Below are 23,080 nucleotides of genomic sequence, written 5' to 3'. Positions count from 1 at the left end.
GTGCCTTTTCAAAAGGTCAAATTTATTTTAACTCTGGTGTCCCTGGGCCTGGCCAGGGAAATGCACTCTTCTCTTTCATGTGGTAAGACTCCAGGCTGCTGCTGTTTCAAGCAATCAGATTGTCCAGATTATCAACAAATACTTATTTTTAGACCTGAAAGGATGAGAATTTCCTATCCGTCCACCATCCTGTGAAGGCAGTAGGGGCCTTGTTTGTGAGTATTATCAACAAGGATAGAAAGCAGAAAATCTTCCAGATTTGTTTCCATCCGCACTGACAGTTGACTGAAAGCATTTCCGAATCGGACCCAAAAAAAGAAAACATTGTGAGCAGGAAGGTCACCTCAGTGGGAATGAACGGTGAGCCGTGGTCTTTAAAACATTCGTCTTGGTTTTTCAAACACATGTGTTTATTGCAAGAGATTGCTGTGAGCGTTCCCCCCGAATGTGTTTATAGTGGTGAGGCCAACAGGCTTACCTCAGGTCCTATGAACAGCTGGCTGTAGAACCAGAAGAATGAAGGAGTTTGGAATCCTAGTGTCCTCCCCAACCCCCACCCCCAATCCACTTAGCTTCAGTGTCTGTGGGTTCCAGGCCAAGTGTTAGAGTTAAGTGTTAGAGTTAAGGTATCATACATAACAATCTCTAGATCCTTCTATACTAACCCTTTTTAAATTTTTTTTAAATGTTTATTTATTTTTGAGAGAGAGAGACGGAGACAGAGACAGAGCTGAGCAGGGGAGGGGCAGAGAGAGACAGAGACCCAGAATCCAAAGCAGTCTCCAGGCTCCGAGCTGTCAGCACAGGGCCCGAGGCGGGGCTCGAACTCACGAGCCTTGAGATCATGACCTGAGCCAAAGTCGGCCGCTTAGACTGAGTCACCCAGGTGCCCCTATACTAATCCTTTTGTGATAAAAGAGTCACACTGGGGCAGAGTTCCCAGTAAACCTTCTCTTCTCCACACTTCTCTTGAAACCTTTAGTTGCGGCCTGAGAAAGACTTGAAGTTTTTAATACTTGTCATCTAAGGGAATATATTTATCCCTGCATTGTAACAAATACACTGAAACACATTTTATACCCCCTTGTGAAACCAGCTTCCAAGCCACAGCCAAGCATCTGGTTTCCTGAAGAGCTGAATGGTCAGCGCCCCCGGCTTGGGTCACTGAACAGCTGTCCATCATCTGGCTTTGTTCGGTGCCTTTATGAAGATCTGAAAGCGTCGGCCTGAAGCAGCGGTGATCGAAGTGAGAGAGGCAGTGCTTCTGAGACCTGGGGGCTTCCCTGGGGTTCTCCACGTGAATTTCTTGATGCCGAAGGGAGGAGTCCTGTGCTTGAGTCTACCGGTACCTAAGAATAAAAGAGACAAGGAAGGGGCCTGGGGACAAGAGCAAGAACCCAATCTGATTCTAACTTTACTCTGGAAACTCTTAACCCCCTCATCCTTATCTCTGGAGCCCTCCCCTGGACCGGTTTCCCCTGTTTGACACCGTTCCTTTGACTCTGTAGCCTGGAAGCTGTACCTTTCCAGGTAGCAAGGATGATGTGGAAGGTAGGATGACCCCATGGCAAGAAGACCTGACAGCCTATTTACTTCTTTTTTTTCATTCATATGTGTTCTGAACACTTGCCCTCTGCCGGGCTCTGTGCTTAGTTAGCACCGATGCTCTGGTATGAACTAACACCCACATTTTTCTGGCTAACCTTCTGCCTTACTCCTAGGGATCTAAAGTTGCCTTACACCTCACCTCTTGAACCGAGCTTGAAGAACTCTATCCTCCTTTGCCTTTCACCCAAAGACTTCCTGATTCAGCTGCTATATGTTCAAAATGCTGTCGGGGTGCACAGATGAATTAGGTAAGCATCCTGTCCTCATTGTCTAGGGGAGAAGATGCTCATATAAAAATAGAATGCCCATTTGGGTTGTTTCCAGTTTGGGACCATTATGAGAAAAGCTGCTATGAATATATTTATACAGTTCCTTTTATAGACATATGTTTTCATTTATCTTGGGTAAATATGTCATCCAAAGGTCCACTGTCAGGTGAATAGAGAAACTGTGGTATCGTCATCCAATGGAATATTACTCAGAAATAAAAAGGAATGAACTACTGGTATTTGCAACATCATGGAAGAATCCCAAACACATTATGATGAGCAAAAGAAGCCGGGCACAAAAGAGTTCATTCTGTACGGTTCTATTTATATAAAGTTCTAGAACAGGCAAAACTAATCTATTGTGAGAGAAATCAGGACAGTGGTTGCCTCTGGCAGGGGGGATTGACTGAAAAAGACACATGAGAGAAAATTCTATATCTTGTCCTATCTGGGGTGATGGTTACACAGAAGTACGCAGTGGTCAAAACTTACCACACTGTACATTTCAAATCGCTGTACTTCATTATATGTGGATTATATCTCAATAAATATTTAATTAAAAAGAAGAAACAAGTCTGCACAGGGTTTATTTGTGTCCAGAATAAAAAGAAATTTGACCATTCGGTGTTAGTTACATAGGTATTTGTTGTTTGCGGTATTGTTTCTGTACTTTACCATATGCTTGAAAAATTTACAATAAAAAATCCTTTAAAAGTCCAAAGGCAAGAAATAGATATAGAATAACCAAACCATAGGGGTGCCTGGGTGGCTCAGTCAGTTAAGCATCTGACTCATGATTTCAGCTCAGGTCGTGACATCATGGTTCGTGGGTTCAAAGCCCTGCATGGGGCTCTGTGGTAGCAGTGTGGAGACTGCTTGGGATTCCCTCTCCCTCTCTCTCTGCCCCTCCCCTGCTCAAGCTCTCTCTCAAAAAATAAACTTAAAAAAAAAAAAAGAATAATCAATGTTAGGAGGGATCTTAGTGTTCATTTAGCCGAACTTCCCATCTTGAACTTGGAACTTCTTAAAACGTCGCTGTTAGATGGTCTTCCAAGCTGGATTTGACACCCTCTGGAGCAGCAGATTCTAAAACCAAAATAATGATGGGGCGCCTGGGTGGCTCAGTTGGTTAAGTGTCTGACTTCGGCTCAGGTCATGATCTCACGGTTCGCGGGTTCAAGCCCCGCATCAGGATCTGTGCTGACAGCTCGGAGCCTGGAGCCTGGAGCCTGCTTTGGATTCCATGTCTCCCTCTCTCTCTGCCCCTCCCCCACTCACGCTGTGTCTCTCTCCGCCTCTCAAAAATAAATCAACGTAAAAAAAAATTTTTTTTAACCCCAAATGATGAGTGAAGCATTCAGGAAGGTACAGAGATGGGGTGCTATGACAATCCAGAAGAACATAGCCCACTGTTCTCAGGAGCAGGCTCACTGGAGAGCCACCACTCTGAGCACTCACTCGGGGCCTCCACTGGAGGTGCAGTCATGAGCAAAAGCTGGCCATGTCGCCACGAGTGGCTGAGCTGTAGCCGCTGGGTTTGGCAGGCTTAAAGTTCTGGTTCTTTCCTCTCTGCTGAACACTCTGTCTCTAGCACTGATGGAGCTCCAGGGCTCCTGGCCGAGCTGGTCTGGAGGAACGGGGAAAGGCCAGGAAGGAGAGACAGCCAAGTTGGAGTCTGACCTAACAAGGAGTCAGACCTGGGAGGCCAGGCTAGATGCAGGCAAATACTGAGAAGAACCACCTCCCTTCCCCTCTGGACTCGGGCAAGGTAAAGAGAACATTCTGGAAACTCCAGTCCAAAATATGAAGGGATTTTCTTCATGGCAACACTGATCACACGGCAGAAGGGTGGGGGCAGGCCAGCTACTCGACAGGCATCACAGTGCAGGTAAGTCGCTCGGCTAGCTGGACCCTCCTCTCTCCAGGCCTTCTCTGTCACTGGGGAAAGCAGGTTCCAAGGTCCCTGTCAGCCTGACCGGTTCTATGTCAACCTCTCCCTGTGCAGGATCAGGTCCGGGGACAAGGCTCTGATTAGCTTTCTTAATACTTAGGGGTCTAAAGTTGCCAGCGACAGAAAAGAACTCTGGATAATCTCAGCAAGAAAACGAATGTATTGGACAGATAGAGGGTAGCTTCCAGCACTGAATAATCAAGTTCGAAAAGGATAGGAATCAGAGCCATCTGGGATCTGAGCAGCAGAATCTTATCAACAGGCCCACTGAGACAAATCCATGCCAGGTAACCTCATGTCTGCTCAAGAGAAAGACAGTCTGATAGGCCAGCCTGGTGGCTGTGCCCACTGAAGGCAGCCAGCTTGATTGACAAGCCCACCCAAATTGAGAGAAAGCATGTTTCCCCACAGGAATATCATGCCCCTGCGGCCAAAAGAGAGAATATTGGGCAGGTGGCATGCCCAGTACAGTTCCACTGCACTTACTGCCTGCTTTGTGTCCTTACTGGACACAACGTAGGGCATTTTCCAGATGATGTGACATTATGGTGCATCGTGGCATGCTGTGACCATCCCCCTGCTTGCAGCTCAAAGAATAAGCAGAAGAAGCGAAGACCATGGATTCCAGAATGTTTTCTCCAATGTTTCTCCAAATCCACCAGCCAAGCTATGCTCACAAACACGCGTTTCCAAGGTTCCCCACTTTGGACCAACCGAAGTTCCAATTCAGTAGGAGTTTTCTCTGAGCAATTGCTGGGATGGCCTTTGTGAGTCACCTCTGTCCCCATCTGGCCGAACAAGACTTCAAGTCTCCCCTTGCAAGCCCCGCCCCAAAGCTGACACTCGGGAAGCCTGTGCCTTTTCCGGGCCGTGACAGGAGCTTACGCAGGGTAGCAGGGGCCCGCAGACCTGAACGTTACCTTAGCCTCGCCCTGCAATCAGTGCCAACACCCACGGTGACCCGGACGGGGAGGGGGGCCACAGCTGGGGGAGGAGGCAGTGGTGGGGACACAGGACACAGGATGACGGAATGCCCATCAGGGTAACATCGGCCGAAGCCTCGAATTCTTAAGAACCTGGCTGACTTCAATCACTCATGCACTAGAATGTGAATTCCTGGGGCACAGAGTTTCTTGTCTGTTCGGTTCACAGCTCCACCTGCTCCACCCAGGGCAGCCCCTGGCCCGTTCGGGAGTCATGAAGAATTTGTACCACGAATGGGGTAACGCTGCTGCTCTGCCTGCTTCGCGAAACTAGTCTGGGGTCTCCACTAGTCTGTGGCCGGGCCTGTCTGTGGAGCGGAGCTAGAAAGTCAGTCCTGCCATTCGGGGCCGGCCGCTGGAGGCGGCCGAGTGACCGGGCCAGGCAGCCAGCAGGCTGCCGTGCAGTGCTCGGGGCTGGGATGAGTCAGGAACTTTGCACGGAGGAGCCGTGACGCGGGGGGGGGGGCCCCTCTGGGCCGGTGCTCAGGGCAGAAATGCACAGACACACGGGAGGCCTCAGCCGAAGAGCGCCGGAAGGAGAACGGGACGGTTATGTAAGACAGAAGCGGGGATCAAAGGCCTGCACAGGGCGCTCTCCCACATGGCACTATTCTTGGGCTTTTTTCTTCCTTCAGCTCCAGAGGATGTGATGAAAAGGAGGGGGAAAAACCTGCTGCGGAAAGAAGCTTCGTTCACTCGGCTTGGGAGACAAGCTCTCACCTTCGCTCAGGCCCCTCAGGAGCTGAAAGGGGGCCCATCCCGAGCTCCCCCAGCCATGCTAAGGGGCCTGGACCCACTTGTTCTTGGGAGGCACCTTTTGCAGGCCTGGCGTCCTGCCACTGTCCTGTTTGCTAAGCCCATTAGCGCTTACCCCGCTTTCCTCACCCCCACCATTCTAGCGTTTGGGGGGTCCGGTGACTGCGGTCCCCAACTGCGGCCCGCTCTCGGCTTTCTCCCCTTCTGCTTCTCCCCGGTGGCTTCTGTGGTCAAGAAGTACCTCCTTGGCAACCAGCTGTGGGGATTAAGGAGAGCTGCCTGCCAAGGCTCCCCCCGACCCCCCAGCAGCCCAGCAGAGATCACCTCCGGCTTTGCCCAGTACGGCTCCCCTGGGCCTGGTGAGGGGGGTTGCTGCACCCCAAACTCACTCCCGAGCTGCCTTAAGTCATCTTTGTTCTCCACTTGTACACACCTGGGAGCCATGGGGTGGGGGTGGGGGGGACAAGGGTAAGAATCCAGAGCCAGACACCGGAGTCACAACCCTGGCTCTGCGAAGCAGCACGTTCCTCCCCGGGAACCTCCCCGGGGCCCCAAACTCTGCGTGCCTCACCGTCCTCCTCTGTAAACTGGGGAGGTCATTGCAGGACCCACCTCCTAGGCCTGTTGTGAGGATTAACTGGGCTCCCGTAGCACCTAGAACAGCGACTGACATGCAGCGCATGCTTGATAAATATTTGTAATTATGATTACATCTCTCCTAACTCCTCCTACCCTTCAGGGCCTAATTAGATGCCTCGTCAGGGTCTTTCTCTTCTCCGAGCTCCCCAAGTACGTTCATCTGAACCTCGAAAGATAACGCTTTGCATCACACGTTGTCCATGGGATTCTGTGAGTCTGGAATGTTCTTCGGCGAGGCTCTCTGTGCTCCTCACGGAGGCTGTGAGCGCCCCGGCTCCGGGCGCGGCCTCTCCCGTGGTGGCCGGTGGCCAGTTGCCCTGAACCCCTGCCGACAGTCTCTGTGAACCAGGCCATTTTGGGGTGTGGGAGGGGGTGGATTTCTTACAAACTAATTTCAAAACTGTCTTTTAGGGTTTCCATATTTAAATTCAGACAACCAAGAGCGATTTTTCATGATTCTATCGTGTGTGGAGACAAAAAGATTAATCAACCCATCTCACTTCGTTGGAGCCAGAAACCTTTGAGTCATGCCTCCCTCTCGTGCCTCCCTTTCCCCCGGTCCCCGTCTCAGTCTGTCACTGGGTCCTGTGGCTTTCACCGCATCCTTCCCCTCCCGAACTTCCGCAAGGCATCCGCTCTACTTGGGGCCCTGCCGTTTCTTGCCTGGCCTGTTGCAAAAAGTTCTCACCCGTGTCTCTGCTTCCAGTCTCTGCTGCCCCTCCCCCGGGGCATCGTACCAAAACGCAAATTAGAGCAGCGTCTCTCACTGACCACCGAGTACAAGTTCCAATTCCACGCGAGGCCGTCACCCCCGTGGCCTACTCAACCTCACTAGACTCAGCTCCCACCGTGCTCCTTCCAAGCACCTCGGATTCAGGTCCTGACAACTCTCCCTTCTGCTGAGCACGGCTTTCTTCCCCGACTCTTCCCCTGGCAACCGCCACCCTGGCTTCGAGGCCAGGTCAGATGTCACTTCCCCGAACTCCCCTCGCAGCTGTCTCCGCATCTTTCTGTTCCCAGAGAGCCTGGTGCGATCCTTCACTAGGATGCCTGTGGCTGTTGGTGGTAGCTCCCAGGGGTTCGGCTCCTATCCTTTGGCACCCATGCCTGGCACACGTTAGATGACCGGGAAATATGGGATCGACCTAAAGTAAAGAGCACCCTAAAGCGACTTACCTCCCATTCTTTGCTCGCTCTTTTCGGCAATACTCATCGGAAGGGTGGTTTTTATACTCACTGCCTCAACTTTGTCCGTCCGTCCTGTTCTCTCTTGCATCCATTTCAACCAAGGTGGAGTCCCGTCGAGGGCACCGGTGACCTCCGTGTTGTTAAACCTCCGATCTCTGTCCTCATCGTCACAATGGGTCACCGCCTCCTCCTTGCTCACTTTCCTCCCCCAGTTCCCCGGACACACAATCTTCGGGTGTTCCTCCCGTCTCCTTGGTGGCTCCTTCTTAGACTTGGCTAAGTCCTCCTCATCTTCCTGACCTCCTACTGCTGGACTCTTAGGGTTTGATCCTGGGACCTCTTCTCTTTTTTGTCTACTTTCTACCTCACTCCCTGGACCCCCTTGTCCAGAGTGATGGCCTTAAGCACCACCTCTCCGTTGATTACTTCCAACTTGAGAACACCTGCCTATCCTTCTCTCTTGAACGTAAAGTTCCTGTATCCAGCTGAATAGTCCGCATCTCCACTCCACATTTCAAACTTGTTAAACAGAAATCCTGATCTACCTCCCAAACACCTCCTTCCTCTCAGTCCCGCCATCTCAGTGAATGTCAACTCCGGCCTTCTGGCTCCTCAGCTCAAACACCTTGAGTTCACTTGCAGTTCTTTCTTTCTCTCACACCCTATCTCCGATTTGTCACCAAACCCCGTTGCTCTGTTTTCAGTGTATATACAGACTCCAACCACTTCTCACTGCTCTGGCCAGTCTCGCCCGGCCTCTTCCAACGGGTCCCTAGCTGGTCACCTTGCCGTGGCCTTCGTCCCCATCAGTTTATTTCAAGAAGACGACCTGATTGGTCTCGTGAAAACCTGAGCCGGATCACGTCACTGCTCTGCGCAGAACTCTCCAGCGGCTCCCGTCTCACAATGGCCTGCAAGGCTCCGGGCGATGCGGCCCTATCACCTTTCTGCCACCACGCGCTACCGTTCTCTCCTTCCCTCCTTGACTCGGCTCCAGCCACACTGGCTTCCTTGCTCCTTGCTGTTCCTCAGACAGGTCAGGCACACTCTGCTTCAGGGATATCGGACTTAACTACTCTCGCAGCCTTGAATGCTTCCCAAAGCTGCACACTCACCCCTCCACCACCTTCAAGTCTTTCCACAGGCCACTTTCCCAATGATCTTCCCTCAACGCCAGTTATGACACTTGTAATTTACTTTAAAATACTTCAGTATGGTCAGTGGTGTATGAGAGATGTGCCCGTTAGTTTAATTCTAGAGATGGTCAGTTCGCGGGCAATCAAGAACGCATGGTTCAGGGATGCTCAGCTGGCGTTCCACTGGTAAAGGCCACACTCCACGGCAGGTGCTCCAAGAGTTTCTGTTGCCCCATCTCAAGCAATGACCAACACTGTTAATTAGCACAGTAAATTAAAAAGAAAAAAAAAGGTCTTTATTAGTGAAACTACAAACCTGTTGGGGTGCCTGGGTGGTTCAGTCGGTTAAGCGTCTGACTTCGGCTCAGGTTGTGACCTCATGGGCCGTGAGTTTGAGCCCCGCGTCGGGCTGTGTACTGACAGCTCAGAGCCTGGAGCCCGCTTCGGATTCTGTGTCTCCCTCTCTCTCTGCCCCTCCCATGCTCATGCTCTGTCTCTCTCTGTCTCTCAATAATAAATAAACATTAAAAAAAAATAAAATAAAAAAAGAAACTACAAACCTGTTAAGCAACAGGTAAAATTGAAGAATTGCCTTTCTTAGGTAAAATTAAAGTCACCTCTGCGGACTGGCTCCCTCAGTTTGCTACGATACGTAAACAGGGCATACGAATCCAGTAAGGCTTGTAACCTGTGCCCACTAGGAGACACTTGTTCCCTACCCTGCCCCATCATCAGATAACAGTTTGGAAGAATCTGTGGTGTATGGTCCCAACTGGAAGGCAGAGAACCTTGGAAACGTGAAAGGTCGCTGGGAATTGAGGTTTTATGAATGCTGTCAGGCCTGCTTTGCGAACAAGTACTCGGCTAATAGATGTGATAAGCAGAATCCGGTTTGAGATTTCCTGATGGTGACATTGTGGGGGAATGGCCAACCGTCACCTACCTCAGACTTCTTCGTGGCCACCATCATCTGCCAAAAAGAACTTAAGAACTGAGCAGACACAAACCAGCTTAGGTCTAGTTTACAAAACCTTCTTATTTAAAAGCTTTACCATCCTCCCACACTCCATAGCTCTATCCCTGTTTTATTCTCCATGACCTGTCAACCTGTAACATACTATACACGTTAGCTTCTTGTGTTTGGGGCCTGTCTACCTGTAGATAATACAAGCTCCACGAAGTCAGGGATTTTCATCGTAATTTATTGACCAATAAATTGGTCCTGCTGACCACCACCACCCGGTGCAAATAACAGTGCCTGGTAGAATAACAATGCCTGCGTGTTTGTTAACTGGATCAAGAAAAAATGGAGTGCTGAAAGAGTTGAAAAGAAAAGAGGATTACTTTTGGCTGGAGAATCAAGAAAACAAGAGCATTTGATCACGACAAGGAACAAAGACCATGCCTGTAAGTGTATAGGCATGAATGTATCGTTTGCCACACTAGGAAGAGCCACATCCTTTCAGAAATGTCAGTGTGTCTCCGTGAACCGAAAGTGAAAGGGGTAGATATAATGTCAACAGAAGTTTTGTCCAAATTTCCAGTTGACTCAAAAGGGAAGTTTGAAGTCTCTTCTTGAGACGGGTTACTGTTCTCGTTTTGCATCACTCGGATGTGGGGTGACCGTCAAACAGACCCACGATGGGTTCCATGAGTCCCTGGTGGGAGCGGACCGGGAATCACACAGCGCGCAAATTCGTCCACGCATGCGCAGAGCGGGGCGTGCGCTTTCTTCCGCTGTCTCGAGAGACCCGGGAGAAGGACACGTGTGAGCCAAAGCGCTCAGGTGAGAAAATACAGAGCACATCCAAGGAAGACACAGAGCAAAGGGTGACTCTGGACAAAGGGTCAAAGATGTTGGGAGAGGAAGCAGATGTTTCGGGGTAGACTCCTTGAACGTGGCCAGCAATAGAGTCATCAGACGTTTAAAACCAAGAGGTACGATCGGAGCTGTGTTTAAGAAAGTTAATCCCGCAGCAGTGTAGGGAAAAGGCTGTGGACGCACCACCCGTTTTGGTGGGAGATGGTGGGGCCAAGAGACATCTGCGTCTTCATGGATGTACGGAGAGGGCTGGGGATTCCTCGGCCTGTGCACCACTTCTCTTCCCCGCTCCCCAACGGAGCTTCCGGCAGATGCTTGGGCTATGGAATGACCAGTGTTTACCCAACCTTTGTCTCTTTTCTGCTGCATTGGGAAGAAAGGGGTACTTTTTTATTTTTAATTTTTTTTCAGTGTTTATTTATTTTTTGAGAGAGAGCGAGAGAGACAGAGCACGAGCAGGGGAGGGGTAGAGAGGGAGGGAGACACAGAATCGGAAGCAGGCTCCAGGTTCTGAGCTGTCAGCACAGAGACCAATGCGGGGCTCGAACTCACGAAGCTTGAGATCAGGACCTGAGCTGAAGTCCGACGCTCAAGGGACTGAGCCACCCAGGCGCCCCAAGAAAGGGGGTACTTTTAAGGACACAGTACCCAAATAACTCTAACACAGTTCCTACCCTTGCCAAGCATATCCTACTTGCTTCTCTGTCAACTTTCCCATTTCAGCACCTTCTGGAGAAGTTAGGAACTAGGCTAGGAAGGGCAGGAACAGGCAAAAGAGAGGCAAGAGAGAAAACTGCCACCAGTGGGCTGCCTTGTGCCCAGGCAATGCTCTTCCCAGGGCTGACCTCTTCTCTCCCCCGGTTCCTCGGCCAGGAAATGCTGCCCACCAGAGCCGCGACCACAGAGCAGGAGAGCGTGGGAGAAACGGGTGGGAGGTGGGGGTGGCGGGGGGGGGGGTGGTGGTACTTGGAAAGTGCTGATTCCAGCAGCCCTGCAACACGCCTTCTGATCTAGAAACTCCTTCCCTGTCCTCAGGGACGTCCTCCATACACTGCCTTCTAAAGCAAGGAGAGCCAAGCTCTCCCAGCGAATCTGGCACTCTCCCTTGTCCCCCTCACTCTCCTCAGCTGCTCTTAGCAATTGCTTCTGACTCTCCTGACAAGCCATAGGTCACCTTCCACAGCCTGGGAAACTGCTCATCCCCGGAATCTGACAACCTAGTACAAGCAGATTTGCCTTGGCCCCAATCCAAGGCTAGAGCATTTCGATTTCTGTCTGTGGCCACACTGGCCTCTCCACCAGGAGACCTCTGCCCTCCCCTTGCCTGCCCTGGGACAAGCACCCTTGGAGTTGAGGCTCCCTAGCCCTCCCCCACCCCCAGCCCAGCAGGGGAAGGAGCTGCTGGAGGGAAGGTCCAGGAGCACAAAGCAGGTTCAGTTGTGCATGTGGGATCCAGGAACAGCGTAGGGCCCCAGGAGACAAAGATCCTTCCCTTGGGGTTCTGAGATATCCTGAGGGGGGCATAAGCTATTGACCCAGAAGGCAATTGCTCTCTTGGTCAGAAATAAATGTACCTGTCTGATCTCTAGATGGGCATGTGCTTGGGGACCTCAGAGAAGTGAATGAGTCAAGAGGTAAGGTAGGGGACATGAGTCTTGAACCAGGTAGCATGCCAGGCTCTTTTACGTCATTATATTGAATCCTTGGGCTGCTCCTAAGGTGTGTGGGTTTTGTCCCATTTGTCAGCAGAGGAAACTGGAACTCAGAAACATTAAGTAACTGACCTAAGGATACACAGCTAGAAAGGGCCAATCTGGGATTCAAATCCAGTTCTGGCTGATTCTAGAACCTGAGCTCTCTCAGCCACACAGAACTACCTCCTGGGGAGAGTGTCAAGAAGAATGATATTGAAGATTTCAAGCCTCTTTCTGGGAAGAGTTAACAGCAGCCCTGTTGTGTCACCAAAATTCATATGTTAAAATCCTAACTCCCCGTACCTCAGGATATGATGTATGTATTTGGAGATGGGGTTTTTGAAGAGATAATTAAGTTAAGATGAAGTCATAAGGGTGGGCCCTAATCCAGTATGATTGGTGTCCTTATAAGAAGAGGAAAGTAAGAAAGGCCACTGTGAGGACACAGAGAGAAGCCAGCCACCCATGAACCAAGGGGAGAGGCCTCAGAAGGAACTACCCCTGCCGGTACCTTGATCTTGGACTTCAGGCCTCCAGAACTGAGAAAATAAATTCCTGCTGGTTAAGCCACTGTGTCTGTGGTCCTTTGTTATAGCAGCCCAAGCTGACTAAAGCAGGTCCCCATTTTCTGGGTGCTCATTGTGGTCTACACCCTGGGCAGGGTATTTGACATGGAGTCATGTTCAGAAAGGAGCCCCATCCAAGAAGTAGGCAGAAGAGGTTGCTCAGTCCTTTCAAAATAGGACTACAAGTGGGGGCACCTGTCTGGCTCAGTTGGTTCAGTGACTGACTCTTGGTTTCAGCTCAGGTCATGATCTCGTGGTTTCATGAGTTCGAGCCCCATGCCGGACTCTGTGCTGACAGTGTGGAACCTGCTTGGGATTCTCACTCTCCCTCTCTCTCTCTCTGCCCCTCCCCTCATACCGTCTCAGTCTGTCTCACAATAAATAAATAAACTTTAAAAAAACCCCACACAATAGAACTAGAAGAAGCACAGGAGGGATTCAGAGAGACAGACACAGACCCTCCCTGATGACAGGCACGAGCTGACCTTGAGGCACTGGCCAGGTAGGAGTCCAGGCCCTTCTTCTCGGGGCCTCATTTGAGCAACTACTATTCTTCTCTGCAATGATGAGAACGAAATGCAAGACGGCTCACTCCTGGATCCTCCCTGATCCTCCCTGTCCACCCCCAAGGACCCTGCATCAATCATCACCCAGTGATCGCTGCTGACCTTCCAGAGTGGTAACTGACTCAAGAAGCACCGACATGTGGGAAAACCCAGACTGGAGGTGGAATAAAATCGGTCTCTGAATTTTGCGAGCACTGAATTTGAATACATCCTATCACAAGCGAGCGGGAGTTAACACATACAACAGAAGAGGAAGAAAGCCCCTTTGAATTGCAAGGGTGGGGACGGAACAAGGAGGTTTTACAAAAATGAGACCAGGTAGGGACAGGGAGGTTGGAAATGGGTGTTTCAAGAAGAAAAAAAAATGTATATACACACACTTGTGCAGATGTGTATGTATATACAAACACATGCATACAGGTATGCGTGTGCATATATGTATTTGTGCCCACGCACAGAGATACACATACACATTTTATCTTCTGAAATCTTGGGGGATTTCATACAGGAAAAGGCCTTTGTCAGAGCTGCCCTACAAGGAAGGGTGAAGCCCATCTGCAACTTTTTTTTTTTTTTTTTTTTTTTTTGAGAGATTGAGAGCATGAGCAGGGGAGGGACAGAGAGAGAGGGACAGAGAGGATCTGAAGCAGAGGATCTGAACCAAGCACAGAGCCTGATGTGGGGCTCAATCCCATGAACCGTGAGATCGTGAAATGAGCCAAAGGCAGCCACTTAACCGTCTGAGCCACCCAAGTGTCCCGCACAACACTTTTTCTTGATTCTTCAGCCAGTTGGAGAGCAGGCACAGAAACAGGGGTCCTCGTAAGGAAGACCAAAAGAATCTACAGTTTCAGCATTCTGCAGTTTGGTATTTTTCAACCTTGGTAACTTCCAAGTGGAAATCCTGAAAATTTAAAAAACCGTTTCTGTGCTTTTCCCAACCCAAACTCTGTGAAGCTACTGCTAAAGGTACCTAGTCTGATCTCCTGCCTTTCCTTTTAAACCAACACCAAATCCCCCAGAAAAATGTCTGCTCTAGAATTACATCCACTGACATTTGTGTAAAATATTTATCAGTATGCTCTGTTTACTCCACTTTAACTCACATGTATAAAAGAGAAAAAAGGAAAAAAAACCTCTGCCTGGCTTAATATTCTAGAAGCGAATACATTCTGACCACACTTCATTACAAGCCTGAAAAATATCCCTTATGAAAGGAGAAAAAAAAGTATATGTGGTGTTTATGCCTCAGGCCAGGAAGTATACCCTTTAGCTCGGGTTCTGCTCTGCACAGCCATCTACACACATAAGCCTGTTTCAATGTGACTGCCTTTGTGCGCCTCAGCTGAGCGGAAGCAGCTAGTTTGGTCAGAAGTTCCTGCAAAGCACACGCCTCTTCAGGGCAGGATTGGAAACTGCCTGGAGCTTTGGACAGTTGCTCAAGCTAGAGGGGTCCAAGGAGAAGTTGGCCCCGTGGACTAGCTGGAGGCTAAGGTTCTGGATGGGTCTCTCCAGGCACCTGAGCTGCGGTCCTGGGTCCCCCGGCTGCAAACATCAAAACCTCATAAAAGGTGCAGGAAATGGTGGGCAGAGAAGCCAGCAAGAGTGATGGTGTGCTGGAGCAGGTGAATCCTGCAGGGTGTGTGAAAGACCGTAAGGAGCACAAACGAAACACAGAGGTGGCGCTGGGGGGAGGGGGAGGGGGGAGACCGGAGGGGGGAGGGGGGCGATAAAAGGAGCCTCTGCACTTGTTCTGCATAGAGCTCGGCCTGAGGATTGTAGGAGTTTCGTCAGGGTTCAAGCACAGAGCTTACGGTGTTGCCATTCACATGATATGGACAGGGGCTTTCGTGTGAATTTGCTGCAATGTCTAAGATGAGTTTCAATTCTGCCATTGAAAATAAGGAAAACTCCGGCTGGAAGTGGGAAGCTTGCTGCAGACTGAATGTTTGTGTCTCCTCAAACTTCATATGTTGAAACCCTAATTCCCAGGGTGATGGTACTCCCAAGAGGTGGGGCTCTGGGGGGTGATTAGGTCTTGAGGGTGGAGCCCTCATGAATGGGATTAGTGTCCTTGTAAGTAGAGACAGGCCAGAGCTTGTGTCCTCCCTCTCTGCACCGGGTTATGATGCCATGGAAAGACGGCCACCTGGAAGCCAGAAAGCGGGTCCCCACCAGACCCCAGATCTGCCAGCACGGTGATCTTGGGCAGAATCCCCGGCCTCCAGAACTCTGAGAAATGAATGTCTGTTGTCTCAGCCGCTCTGTCTGTGGTATTTTGTTATAGCAGCCTGAACAAACTAAGACAGATAGTTTGCCCAGGAGTAGAATTGGAGGCTACCGTTGCATCAAGAGCACTTCTCACATTCCTTAGTGGAAGGAGAAGTACCGTGCAGAAAACAGTTAAGAAAGAAATGAGTGCAAGGCAGCAAGGATTGGAGGAAGCCAGAAGCCGGAAGGGTTGCCTTTCTTGCTGAAGGGGTCACAGAAGTTCTCACTGATACAGTGAGATGTGTGTGGGGATCCGTGGGGTGGGTGGAGGCATATGGAGGGGGATGGGAGGGGGGAGCACGGAGCAGTCCAGGGTAGCGGGACGCAGCAGAAAGGATCCAGGGGCCTTTTGTGGCACATTGGCCGATGGGCAAACACCTGGCTTAACAGCTGGGCCAGCTCAGTAGCCTGGCCTGACGACACTGTACCTACCCGGGCTTTTCAACGCACCTGGAGTTTTGCCAGTTGCATCTCTGATTCTGATGTATGAATCAGAAATGCTGCCTCACAGGCATCTCCCAGCTTAAAAAATTCTCCAAAAGAAAGGGAATAAATTTTGAAGAACGACACTCTCCCAAATTAGCCTAAGCATTTAGTAACACTCCCATTGAGAAGATGTGGAAAGTAAAGGTCAGAACTCATCCAAAGTTCCCCAGGTGGCCAAATGACCAAGTTAGCACAGAAACCCACATTTGTCTGGCTCCAAAGCCTGTGCCTTTTTCCACTGCACCAAACGAAACCCAGGTCTGGAGAGGATATAGCTCAGGTTCAAGGCAGGGGCATCCAGATGGGCTTTGAAAAGGGCCCTTTGGTCACCTGGAGGAGAAGACCGTTCTCATTACCTTTTTCCTTGGTAAGGAGGTTGAAGACTGTGTGACAGACAGGATACAGGACACCAGGAGTCTGGGGAAAAAGAGAAATAGATTAGATTAAAAACGGAGTTGGCTGGGTGCAAATTAGTTAACCTCTAATCAATGGGATAAATAGCAGGATGTAATTAACCACTGCTTAAAGAGAACCCTGGGTATTTCCCTCAGTGAGCAAACCCCTGGGGATTGTTATGCTAATCGCAGCTGAAAAGGTAGAGAGAGGGACAATTCTTATCTGGAAAAGAATAGAGCAGGTTTAGCTGTTTTCCTTTTGTAGGTTGATGCCGGCTGGCCCAAATCATTTCTTTCAAAAAACAAAAATTGGATTAAGCAGCAGATTAGGTTGTATGGAAGAGAATTTGCACTGTAGGAGGGGCAGCTCCTGGCGCAGAACATGGAGGCAGTGTCGTGACCAGGGTGCGTGGGTAGGTGGGGCTGTCATTCTGCAGGAGCTTCTGGGGACTCCAGCCCACGGAAAAGCTTGAGGGAGAGAGCAGAGACCTTTTGCTCCCCCTCGCCTCTGCTTCTCCCTTGGTTCCTTTGCAGGGCTGGTAATCTGAGCATCCTATCCAGCTGGGAGAGGCTGTTCATGCCCTGACCCCAGAAAACGATGATTTCAACTGGAGTGAACCGATCAATCTCCTGCACTGTCAAAGGCCTTTTGCTTTTTGCTAAAATTGGTAATTAAAGGTGGAAATTTTTCATTCATGAGTTGTTGGTTCTTGGCCTCTCCCTTCTGTCTACCTGAAAACTCAGAAATAAGGACTTCAGGGTTTCTAAATGATTAAGGGTTTCTAAAGCCACTGATTGGCTAAGTGGGACCGGTTTGTCACTCAAGCAAAGCTCAAATTGAAACTCTGATACCCTTCCTTGCACTACCCAGTACCTGCTCAAGCTGTGATATGGTTATCAAGGGAATCAGGATACAGCATCCCCAAATATGCCACTTTGGCATAAGGATTGTTTTGAGCTGAAGGCAATTGAAAAAAAAACAAAAAACAAAAAAACAGACAGAAGAAGAGCTCTCTGTTCCTTTTCCCATCTGCCTAAAAGTAGCACATAAATTTCCCTTGTGCGGGTGGCTCCTTCCATATAAGGAAGGGGAGAACAATCCTTAACCACCAGAGACAGAGGTGGCACCAAGATGAGTCTGTACAAATCTTAATAAACAGTCTTTATCTAACGTTAGTTTCCTCCTATAGATTTCCTAGTTGTCTTTCCATAACTTATCAGCCCTAGAAGCCCAACCACCCTTTGTCTAGTCATTTATCTACAATTTATTACCCTTTGTTAAAATGGCATTGAAGTCCTTAAGTTTAACCACTTCTTTGGTTTTCATTTCTCTGTGAAGCCCCAGTGCATGTAAAAAAAACAAACAAACCCACAAAACAAAACCCAAAATAAACAAGAACAACAACAAAAAACCCCAACTAACATCAATTAAAATTAAATGCTTTTTCTCTTGTTAACCTAGCTTTGTCAGTTTAATTTGCAAGCCCCAGGTACAAACCTAAGAGGGTAGAGGAAAGATTTTTTTCGTCTCCTACAGTTTTGATGAGAGTTAACCAACTGTTACACAAATAAAACCTCAATGAAGCCAAAACATGGAAGCAAAGAATAGCATAAACATCTAATAGTAAGGACACACACTCCCCACACTTACTGGGCAGGAAGGACCATGCCCAGGACCGTCTGCAGATTGAATGTGGGGTATCAGTGGATAATGATGATCTGGAGCTAAGGTAGCAACTATGGTAGCAAGTAGGTAGAATGACATAGGTTTTCTTGGTTGTTTTGTTTTGTTTTGTTTTTACTGTTTCTCTAATGAATAATGCCCCAAAGTCCAAGATTTTCTGTGATAGTCTTAATTTGGGGCTGTTCTGATTGCTTTCGATTAAAGAAGATTTATAAAACATATAAACAAATGTGATTTCATGTTTACCTCTTGGTAAGAATTTTTATAGAAATAATTTCATAAGTCCAAAAATCTTTTCTGAGCATGTACTCGACATTTGATTAGGCAAATATGTTCACCAAGGCTGGGTCCTTAGAAAGGTGATTTTGATATTTTGTTGTCCTAAAAAAAAAAAAAGTAAGTATTACATTATTTTTCCTAGTTTTATAGATGGTAAAATTAAGATCTAGAACAACTGACTTGCTTGCGATGACGTCACTGTCACTAGAGTCAGGCCCACACTTAGGTTACCTGGCATCTAAGGTCAGCTCACTGTCCAAGGCATAGATTTTCTACAGAGTTTTTGCATCATCTTGGCTCTCTTGTAGCTTCAGACCAATCGCTCATCTATTTTTAGCAGGCAAAACCACTGGGGAAGAGAGAGGTTAACAAATGAAAGGAAAAGATGTAAGGCACAAGGACAGAATGAATGTCAGAGGTGGGATAAAAGTTAAAAAAGAAAAAAAAAAAAAGGACCTAACAGAGAAGTCAAGGATAACATTTAAGTAGATGAAATGCATTTTATTCGCACTGGCCTTTTCCTTCCATTTCCCTAATCCCGCAGCACTGTGCAATCCCTTTCTTTTCTGAATCCCCCTGGCATTTTATTTGTTTTTCCCTAATGATATTTATTAGATCCTTGCAATAACGTACGGTGACATTCACACCCTGAGTAGCCCGACTGAATTATAAACTCTTTGAAATTATAGTCAGTATTTTGGATAAGTTTGTTTCCCCCACCTTATTTCATGTGTTTGTTGAATAAATGTTATCAAGCTACTTGGGATATTAGCACTTGACAAAAAACATCTAAATAAAAACTACCAACTTTGCTCTCCATGAGCAAAAGAGGGCCAGATAGGAGTTAGAGACTGTTCCTGGTCTTGGGAATTTAGTGTGCCAGGCTCTGGGGAGGGAAAGGAGAAGGCTGCTGAGGTTTGGGCTTGGGGTTGACAGGAGGCTCTCCTGTGCAGATTCACACAGGGTGGGAAATGGACTAGACCTTAAAAACTGCCCTGCCCCAACTCTTCCATTTGCAGATGAGGAAACTGAGACCCATGGAGATTGTCTTGCCCAAGATCACAAAGCCACATGGTAGCATAGCCTGGATTGAATAGTTTTCAAATAGATTAATGAACCAAGCAATGTATTGAAACCTTTCTTCAGAGACCCTAAGGTTAGAAACCTAGCATTTTAAATCATTAGCAAGTGCTATAGTATTATGCATAGAAAGTAAATGTGACAAAGTCAGGTCTAAAACTTGAGGCTATGTTTTTGACATTGCTTGGTGATGTTCAGTCCAAATGCTGAAGAACATTCCATTGCTTTTGAGTTCTGACTTGATGAGCAGAGGTGGGCAGGGAAGGACAGACATGCCTCAATTCCATTTGTGTATGTTGCCTAAGAACATGCAGGGGACACACACTTTTCGGCTTTGAGGAGCATGAAGACAGCTTTCCAGTCCTTTTGAGCGTTCTCACTGCCAGAGGAGAAGCTTCCCAATCAGCTGATGTAGGAAGCCTAACCAACAGGTCCTTGCAAAGCAGATCATTTCCGTTCCAAGTGAGAGTAATGAGCAAGGTAACTTCTCTGCTCAGGAAAGAGGAATCCACAGACCCTTTCTTTCCAATGCCACCTTGATTAATTCATTAATGGGTTTTCAGGCAAGTTTTATTCAGGCACTTTGGGACAGGGCAGTGAGTCAGAGGTTGGCATCGAAACCAGAATAGAAGCCATAGTCCTCTCTGGGGACCCTACTCTGGGCTTTAAATTCCCAGATCACACAACAACCTAATTGGAAAGAAATGTTCTGAAACAAGAGCAGGGGTTTTGCCAGGTCTGCCAGGGACTAATAAGGTCGGTCTAAGGACTGTCTGATGAAAGAGAAGTTGGATTTACATGTCACAGCGAATTTTTAAAGTATTTTCACCCGGAGGGTTACTGCTGAATATAAATAAAATCTCTCTCCTTGGGCAATCCCACACCAACTCCTGCAGATATGCCTTCCTTAATTAAATTAACTTTGAAATGACATTCAAACAATGTCTTCCTGCCAAACGCCTTTGTTTTCTCCAAGATCTACCTTATTGACAAGCTGTTTCACGAGGTTCCTTTGTAAACTGATTGTTTCCCACTCCCAGCCTGCACATTAATTGGAGAGGAGTTTTGACGTCTCTATAGCCGGTATCAGATAGCTCTCACATTGCATTCATTTAACCGTGTACCAAATGGCCGGCACACTTACAATACCAAAAATTAAAAATGAAAAAAAAAATTATCTAGGGTGCTTACAGAGAACCGGATAAATACAAAATTTAAATTTCATCTGCTGAAATTCACACGCCTGAAGGCTCCGGAATTTCCCAAGTTGAGGAAAGAATTTTTTTTTTTTTATTAGTCTCTCAAAAATCAGGCATTCGCATTTGCAATTAAAGCTGCTGCTGGCTTAAATACATTAAGTCCGAAGCTGCGGCTCCCCTCCAGGGTGCGGGCGCGCAGGCGCGGGCACGCAGACGTGGACACACACACACACACACACACACACACACACACGCCCGCCCACACCACCTTCCTTGTGAATTGCCTGCGGGATTTATGGGCTTCGCCACCACGGATTACTGTCAGGTGCAGAAAGCAAGCCTTTGTCCTTGGGCATTTTCCTGCCCACCCCCCCCCCACCTCCGCTCCCCCGGATTTGACGGTTATTTACCGGCCACGTGAGCGCTGGGCGGGGGTCGGGCAGGGGAAACAAAGGCTAGCTGAGCGCGGCCAGTGTGGCCCAGGGACCGCTCCCCAGCTCCTGCGACACGTGTGACATTAGCCCAGACCTGCCTCCGACTGAGAGGCTCCTCCAAGAGAAATCTCGTCCAAGCCCTTATAAAAGTGTCGGCGTTTCTTGAGGCCAGGAGAGCGCTCAGTCAGCGGGCCGGGCAAAGCCGGGTTCCTGGGCCGCCCCGGACCTCCGGGACTTGGGCGGCTTCTTGGAAAGGGCGCACACTCCTGGTGTACCAGTGAGAGCGAGTGTTTAGACAGAGCCTTGCTGCCGCTCAGCAAATGAGAAACCGGACACAGGCCCCCTTTGCCCTCAGGAGGAAGTACAAACCCCTCCCCAACGGAGAGGTCACGCAGTGAGCCTTTGGCTGCTGACCTCCCCACCCGGAGTGCCTGGCGCCCAAGGGCCTGCCTCCCCGAGGCCTCAGTCGGTGCGCAGTTGTGGCCCCCTCCAGGGCTCCGATTAGCAGCAGCGTGCCTTGGGCGTTAAAATTTCGGAGGCACCGAAAAGTGATCAAAAATGCAGTGCTTTTTAAAACAAAATTAATTGCAAAAAATTTATATGAACAAATTATTAAATGCTAAGTAGAAACCGGATCAGTGCAGTGCCGTGCTGAGCCATTTTGTAATCCGAGGTAAAAGGAAGATCCCCTACTTGACCTGAGCCCGGGTATCAGGGGATTCGCGGCGCAGTAGGAGGGGAGCGCGGGTGGTAGGCCTCGGAAGCCTGGGGGCCCCCTCCCGAGGCCCGGCTGGGGAGTGGAGGAGGGGTCCTGGGGGCCCGGAGATGAGAGCTCCAGGGAACCGCTCTGCTAGTAACAAAGGCGGAGCGGAAGGCCGAGTTTGGGGCGGGAAGGACCCCGCGGCGGCCGTCGCTGCTTGGGTCGTGCTTCCAGGGGAGACCCAGAATGGAAGGCCCGACCCCGCTGCTACCGGGGCCGCGAGCGAGTCCTGTAATTCCCCCGCTCGGTGGTTAATTCTCACTAACAAGATTTGGCAAGATGTCGGGCGAATAATTTTTGGCTTGTGTCGTGTCCCCACCGCGGCGCGCGCAAACCCCATGCCAAAAGCGGCCTCTGGGATATTAAATGCCTAAGTAAAACTGGGGGCGGGAAAAATGCTACATGACCTGGAAAGAGAGATGCATGGAAACCTGAATCACCCTCAGAACTTATTCAATCCTTTACGCGTCAATTTGTCAGGGTCTAGCCTCGCACCAAATGTAGACCGTAACTGTCATTTCCTGAGAAGACAATTCACATGCATGCAAGATGAGGTGAAGTCTTTTCCAAAAGCCTAAAACGTCGGGTTTTCCCCCCACCGGGATTCAATAAACATCTTTAGGAAGCGTGGACGGGAGTGGCACCCCTACCTTCCTCCATAGGAACAGCATTCCGGCAATTAATGCCTCCCTCTGGGTCGTAAAGCAACAAACCCAACACCTTACTACTACTGGGCTGCGGGGCAGGAGGGCTTTTCTCTTTCATCTTGTAAGTTAGGGCTTGCCCACGTTCTCGGGAAGCTATAAAGCTGATTTAATGGCTTGAGATGAAAATCGATCACGCTAATGCAGAAGCTAACGTCTGAGGAGTCGCTTTGACAAAACGACCGGCCGGGCGGAACGCACTCCGTAAGCCCCGGGCGAGGAGGTCCCCGGCCATGCCCGCTGGGCAGCGGGGCAACGCTGCCCTCTGCACTTCGGTTCGCGGGAGGAGACCTGCGAGGCTGCTAAGGGGGAAGCACGGGGGCAAAAAGGAATGAAACCTCCAAAACCGAGCCCCGGCCGCCGTTAGGCCGGCTTCCCGGCGGGCCGTTTTCCGTACGCCGAACGCCGCATCGCCGCGGCGGGGAGGAATGGCTGGACTGCCACTAGGGTCCGGGCGGGACGCGTGCCGAAGAGGCCGGGGCCGGCCGGCGGGCTGCGACAGGCGCTGCCGCGTTCCATTCACAAAGTCCTGGCGCGGCCGCTCGCCTGCCGGTCGGAGGCCGCCTCCCTCTTCCTCTAGGTCTCGGTTTTATGAATGGGCCTGAAGGCG

General features: G+C 49.5%; 1 long non-coding RNA gene across 2 annotated transcripts; it reads right to left on the bottom strand.

The window, feature by feature from the left end:
• Nucleotides 1-865: 865 nt before the first annotated feature.
• On the bottom strand, nt 866-23,031 carry LOC122237613. 2 transcript variants are annotated; one of them, XR_006216198.1, is made up of 5 exons: nt 22,417-23,031; nt 18,525-18,642; nt 18,261-18,395; nt 16,292-16,352; nt 866-1,349 (listed from the first exon to the last, which is right to left on the bottom strand). It is a non-coding gene; the product is annotated as an uncharacterized LOC122237613 (long non-coding RNA). The 2 variants fall into 2 exon arrangements; XR_006216197.1 differs by lacking the exon at nt 22,417-23,031 and adding an exon at nt 20,841-20,919.
• Between the last annotated feature and the right edge of the window lie 49 nt (nt 23,032-23,080).

This window comes from Panthera tigris, chromosome B1 (genome assembly GCF_018350195.1).
Source record: "Panthera tigris isolate Pti1 chromosome B1, P.tigris_Pti1_mat1.1, whole genome shotgun sequence".
Lineage (NCBI taxonomy): Eukaryota > Metazoa > Chordata > Mammalia > Carnivora > Felidae > Panthera > Panthera tigris.
Note: the sequence above shows the minus strand (reverse complement) of the source record. Positions and strands in the feature narration are given on the sequence as shown.